Source organism: Carcharodon carcharias, chromosome 17, assembly GCF_017639515.1.
Source record: "Carcharodon carcharias isolate sCarCar2 chromosome 17, sCarCar2.pri, whole genome shotgun sequence".
NCBI classification, from domain to species: domain Eukaryota; kingdom Metazoa; phylum Chordata; class Chondrichthyes; order Lamniformes; family Lamnidae; genus Carcharodon; species Carcharodon carcharias.
In genome coordinates, this window is record NC_054483.1 from 50,303,706 (window position 1) to 50,309,815 (window position 6,110).

Below are 6,110 nucleotides of genomic sequence, written 5' to 3' on the forward strand. Positions count from 1 at the left end.
CACCTACAGCCTTGTCAGAAACCCCCCCACCCCTCTACACCTACAGCCTTGTCAGAAACCCCCCCACCCCGCTACACCTACAGCCTTGTTAGATACCCCCTCACCCCGCTACACCTACAGCCTTGTCAGAAACCGCCCAATCCTACTACACCTACAGCCTTGTCAGAAACCGCCCCCCCCATCCAGCTACACCTACAGCCTTGTTAGATACCCCCCACCCCGCTACACCTACAGCCTTGTCAGAAACCCCCCAATCCTACTACACCTACAGCTTTGTCAGATACCCCCTCATCCCTCCACACTACAGCCTTGTCAGAAAACCCCCACCCTGCTACACCTGCAGCCTTGTTAGATAACCCCGCTACACCTACAGCCTTGTCAGAAACCCCCTCACCCCACTACACCTACAGCCTTGTCAGAAACCCCCATCCCGCTACACCTACAGCCTTGTTAGATACCCCCTCACCCCGCTACACCTACAGCCTTGTCAGAAACCCCCACCCCGCTACACCTACATCCTTGTCAGAAACCCCCACCCCGCTACACCTACAGCCTTGTCAGAAACCCCCTCACCCCACTACACCTACAGCCTTGTTAGATACCCCCTCACCCCGCTACACCCACAGCCTTGTCAGAAACCCCCATCCCGCTACACCTACAGCCTTGTCAGAAACCCTCTCACCCTGCTACACCTCTCCAAATTCTCTTCAATTCGTATAAATCTTTCGCCTTTTAGTAAAGATTTCCGTGGAGAGAATGGATTGAGAGTTTTGAAGCAATTTTTGAATGCCTGACCTCAGTCAGGTTAAAAAGCTTGGCCTAAATAGCTAAGTGGTTATGGTACTGGGTTTATAACCCTAAGATCAAGGGTTCAAATCTCACAATGGCAAACTATGAAACAATGTAACTTCATCTGAATAGGAACAGATGGAAATATGTTTGTACTCGAAAGAGTTACAACCTTGTTAGAAACCCTCCATCCCTCTACACCTACAGCCTTGTCAGAAATCCCCCCATCCTGCTACACCTATAGCCTTGTTAGATACCCCCTCGCCCCACTACATCTACAGCCTTGTCAGAACCTCACCCACCCCACCACTGTTCTGACAGCCTTGAGAGCACCACTCCTACAGCAAAGTCTCCCTTAACTTCACTCCCCCCACACCCTGAGCTGGTCACCCTGGCTTGTGTACTCCCCACAAAACACAATCTACTTGAAGTGGAAGTGGGGAAAGCCCCTCATGGACAATGCTGACTTGTATGATAAGCCCTTCTAACGTAATCATCTGGTAGTCCTCATCCATTCATTGTCCCGGGTTGCACATCTTCCTCATCCTCTTACCTACCGAAGGGTATTTTTTGTTTTGTACTGGGCAAAAGTTGATCCTGCCTATATTTCACCCCTCCCACCTTCTCAAGGGCAATTAGGGATGGGCAACAGATGCTGACCTTGCCAGCAATGCTCACATCCCACGAAATAATGAGAAATAAAATGAGTGACACACCCTTCCTGCCCTCTGTGAGAACCCGGAATAACAGGGCCAATGTGTTTTACAAAGTGGATTTGATTTTTAAGGAAGATTTTCCACATCAGCGTAACAATCCCTGGCTCACATGTTTGTTAATATCATTCACAAGCAGCACTGAACTTCCTATGTCAGCATTGTAAATGGGCTGGAGGGCAGAGGGTGCAGTACTCAAACAAGAATCTGGAGTGAATCAGCGACTGTAAAACAATCAGCTGTATCTTCAGCAGTGAACTAACATCTGGTGCCTGTTTACTTTTTCAAGAATACTTAGTTCCAGGGTCACCAGGAATTAATGTGGCAACTCTCAGGACATAGACCATGAGTAACAGGTCTGAGCATTCTGAGAAGAAAAGATCCGAGCATCAAAGCCCCAGAGTTTATGTAAAACAGTCATGTCACTCCTTTCTTTGCTAATTATTGGAGGAAAGGATCTTCGAAGCAGCTGAGGTCAAATTTGTAACAAAAACAGAAAATGCTGGTAATGCATGCACAGCAGCTCCAGGCATCTGGCAAAAAAAAGTCTTGCATTTATATAGCACGTCTCGTAACCACACGTCGTCCTGAAGCAGTTTACAGCCAATTAAGTACTTTGAAGCAAATAGCTGCTGTTAAGTAAGAAACAAGCAACAAATTCCTGCAAATTGCAATGTACTAATGAGCAGGTAGTGATGTTGGTTGACATAAATATTGGCCAGAACAGCAGAAGGACTGTCTTGCTCTTCTTCAAATTGTGTCATGGGATCTTTTACATCCACTAGGGGGAGAGAGAGAGATCTGTTTTATGGCTCATCGACAAGAAGGCAGCTCTGACAGTGCAGCGCTCTTTCAGTACTGCACTGGAGTGTCGACCTGGAATTTGAGATCAAGGCCTGAATTTTACCCTCAGTGGTCGAGCACAATTGGTCACCACCTGTAATCGGCCCCTGACCATGATTTCACTTTGGCTGGCCAATTAAAGCCTGCCCAGATTGAAACACGCCTTCCCAATGGCCGGGAAGAGCTGGGCGGGTCAGGGGCCTGTTAGCCACCGTGTCCAATGGCGACCTGGTGGCCAGTTTAAAAACAGCACAGGCAGCTCCTTGAAGGCTGCCAGGGAAGAATATATTTGCAGCCATTTGAACACTAAAGTTATGGCCTCAAGTGCAGCTGGAGATGCCAGACGGGAGGGCAGGTCAGGAGGGCGCTCAGCACCCCCTGGTTTTCGGATAAGTGCTTCGAGGTCTTCCTGGAGCAGGTAGCTGCCCTGAAGGGATACCCTTGTCCCCAGAGATGGAAGAAGGAGACTACCACACCTGATAAAATCAGCTTGGGGGGGAAGGGGCAGCCTAGGTCAGCAGCCACGATGCTGTGCGGTGCACATGGGTGCAGTGCTGCCAAAAGTTCAATGACCTGCTGTGCTCAGGAAGGGTGAGTGCCATGTTGGCACAGATCAGCGTGTAGAAGTGTTAAGGTGTGGCCGACCCCCGTGGAGCTCAGGGGTTTAGAGTCCGAGTGCCAACTGTCAATGACGCTGGAGCTGGCCAAGGGGGTGATCCCTGGGTGCTTGGACTGAGTGCCTTGCGGCTCGAGGGCCATAACTTGGATGAACCCTGCCAGGAGCTCCTCAGCTGAGGTTGGCCAGGCTGCAAAGGAGCTGCAGGTAGCAAGTGGACTAATCTGTGCTCCTCTGTCCTTTCAGGAGAAGATGGCCCATAACAACACTGAAAGGTCGCTAACAGGCGGAGGCCCCACAAACCTCCTAATCCTGACCAGATTCGAGCAGAATGCCTTTTATACCACCCTTAGATGAGGTTTTGCAAAATCTGGCCTGCATAGCCTCCCATTTTGCCCATGTGACAAGCATGAAATCGCACAGGAAACGTAAAACTGGATACTATTGGGTTATTAATGACATTAAGTGGCCACTTAAGTGATGGCGGGCATGGCTCCGACACCTGCGCAACTGCCAACCTGAAGATTGCGTGCGTGCAGATGATGTCAGGACACTCGCCCGACGTCTTCTCGCACTATTTTACGCCCGATGGGGTGGACGCGCGCCCGACCTGATTGGGCGTGAAATTATGCAAGATGAGGTCAGGCAAGCATCCCAACGTCTTCCTGCGCTCCTGTGATATTTTGGTCGGCGGGCATGTGCAAAAGTTGGAAGCACGCCCGCTGACAATTAAGAGGGCAATTAAGCCTGTCATTTTACATAGCCTGCCCAACTTTACAATTGGTGAACGGGTGAATCGGTCAGACAGCCTTTGCATTTTTCAACAAGCCTCATCCACAGGCAGGATGAGATTTCCATGATGAAATAAAATATAAATAAGTTTCTGTGGACAGCACTTTCATATGCTAAATTTTCAGATGACTTGTTATGATACAGGGATGCTTTTTTCCAGCTTTTGAAACCTTTATTTTTGCTGTTTCTGATCTTCAGCTCCCTGAGGCAGCTCCCAGCCTTCAGGGAGATTTCTATCAGTGATGATGCATGCCCACGGTGATGTCAGTGCCCACCCTCTTCCCGCCCCCACCCCGGCAACACTGAGTTTTTCAGTGCGTGCTTCCCGCTGGCTGACTCATAATTGGTCAGCCACCATGAAAACGCAGTAAGGGACCAATCGCAGTCGACAGTCCATTCCCCGGCTGATCCAGGCCCACCAATCGGGCCTACCCACTGAGCTGAAAATTCAGGCTCAAGTCTCTGGAGTGGGATTTGAACAACCTTCAAACTCAGAGACAAGAGAGCTACTCCTGGAGCCAATGTAAACTGCAGATGATTTTGGCTTTGGAGTGCCCCTGTTACACAAATACATCGGGCCATAGTGGGCCCAGAGTTGCAGGGAGGATTGACAAGCAGTCTTACTCCTAGTGGGCCACCTGTTCCCATTTACAGCCCACCCTTAATTGAAGCAGCCAATCCTCAGTGCAGAATCAGCCAGGCCTTATTAATAGATGCAGGTCAAGTTTATATGATGCTGTTCATGCCCTGGCGCCTTTTTCTTTATTAATTCATGGGATGTGGATGTCGCTGTCTAGGCTAGAATTTATTGCCCATCCCTAGTTGCCCTTGAGAAGGCAGTGGTGAGGTGCCTTCTCAAACCACTTCAGTCCATGTGATGTAGGTACACCCACAGTGCTGTTAGGAAGGGAGTTCCAGGATTTTGACCCAGCAACAGTGAAGGAACGGTGATATATTTCCAAGTCAGAATGGTGAGTGGATTGGAGGGGAACTTCCAGGTGGTGGTGTTCCCATGGAACTGCTGCCCTTGTCCTTCTAGATGGTAGCGGTCATGTGCTTGGAAGGTGCTGCCTAAGCAGACTTGTTGAGTTGCTGCAGTGCATCTTGTAAATAGTGCACACTGCTGCTACTGTTTGTCAGTGGTGGAGGGAGAGAATGCAGATAGGGATGCTAATCAGGCAGGTTGCTTTGTCCTGGATGGTGTCAAGTTTCCTGAGTGTTGTGGGAGCTGCACTCACCCAGGCAAGTGCCTGACTTGTGCCTTGTAGATGGTGGACAGGCTTTGGGGAGTCGGAAGGTGAGTTACTTGCTGCAGGGTTCCTAGCCTCTGACCTGCTCTTATAGCCACAGAATTTATATGACTAGTCCAGTTCAGTTTCTGGTCAATGGTCACCCCCAGGATGTTGATAGTAGGGGAGTCAGTGATGGTAATGCCAGAGAATGTCAAGGGATGATGGTTAGATTTTCCTTTGTTGGTGATGGTCATTGCCTGGCACTTATGTGGTGCGAATGTTACTTGCTACCTGTTAGCCCCAGCCTGATTATTGTTCAGGTCTTGCTGCATTTGGACTGCTCCAGTATCTGAGGAGTTGATAATGGTGCTGAACATTGTGTAATGATCAGCGAACATTCCCACTTCTGACCTTATGATGGAAGGAAGGTCATTGATGAAGCAGCTGAAGATGGTTGGGCCGAGGACAATACCCTGAGGAACACCTGCAGTGATGTTCAGGAGCTGAGATGACTGATCTCCAACAACCACAACCATTTTCCTTTGTGCTAGGCGTGACTCCAAACAGCCAAGGGTTTTCCCCCAATTCCTATTAACTCCAGTTTTGCTAGGGCTCCTCGCAGCCACATTCAGTCAAATGCTGCCTTGATGTCAAGAGCAGCCCCTCTCACCTCACCTCAGGAGTTCAGCTCTTTTGTCCATGTTTGAACCAAGGCTGTAATGAGGTCAGGAACTGAATGGCCCTGGCGGAACCCAAACTGGGCGGCCATGAGCAGGTTATTGCTAAGCAAGTGCCACTTGATAGCACAGCTTTTGACCTCTTCCATTACTTTGCTGAAGATCGAGAGTACACTGATGGGACGGTAATTGGCTGGGATGGATTTGTCCTGCTTTTTGTGTACAGGACATACTTGGGCAATTTTCCACATTGCTGGGTAGATGCCAGTGTTGTAGCTGTATTGGAACAGCTTAGCTAAGGCACAGCAAGTTCTGGAGCACAAGTCTTCAGTACTATTGCCGGAATAGCTATTTTGGCACTAGCCATTTCGCTGTTGCCAGTTCCTCAAGCCACCACACACCATATGCTGTACCGATCTGAAGGTGGCCATTTCCGACAGTATATATA

The 6,110-nt window shown here is 49.4% G+C and overlaps 1 non-coding gene across 1 annotated transcript; it reads left to right on the top strand.

The window, feature by feature from the left end:
• The first annotated feature begins 691 nt into the window (after window positions 1-691).
• Window positions 692-807, top strand: LOC121290258. The gene has a single exon (XR_005945737.1). It is a non-coding gene; the product is annotated as a U5 spliceosomal RNA (small nuclear RNA).
• The last annotated feature ends 5,303 nt before the right edge of the window (window positions 808-6,110 follow it).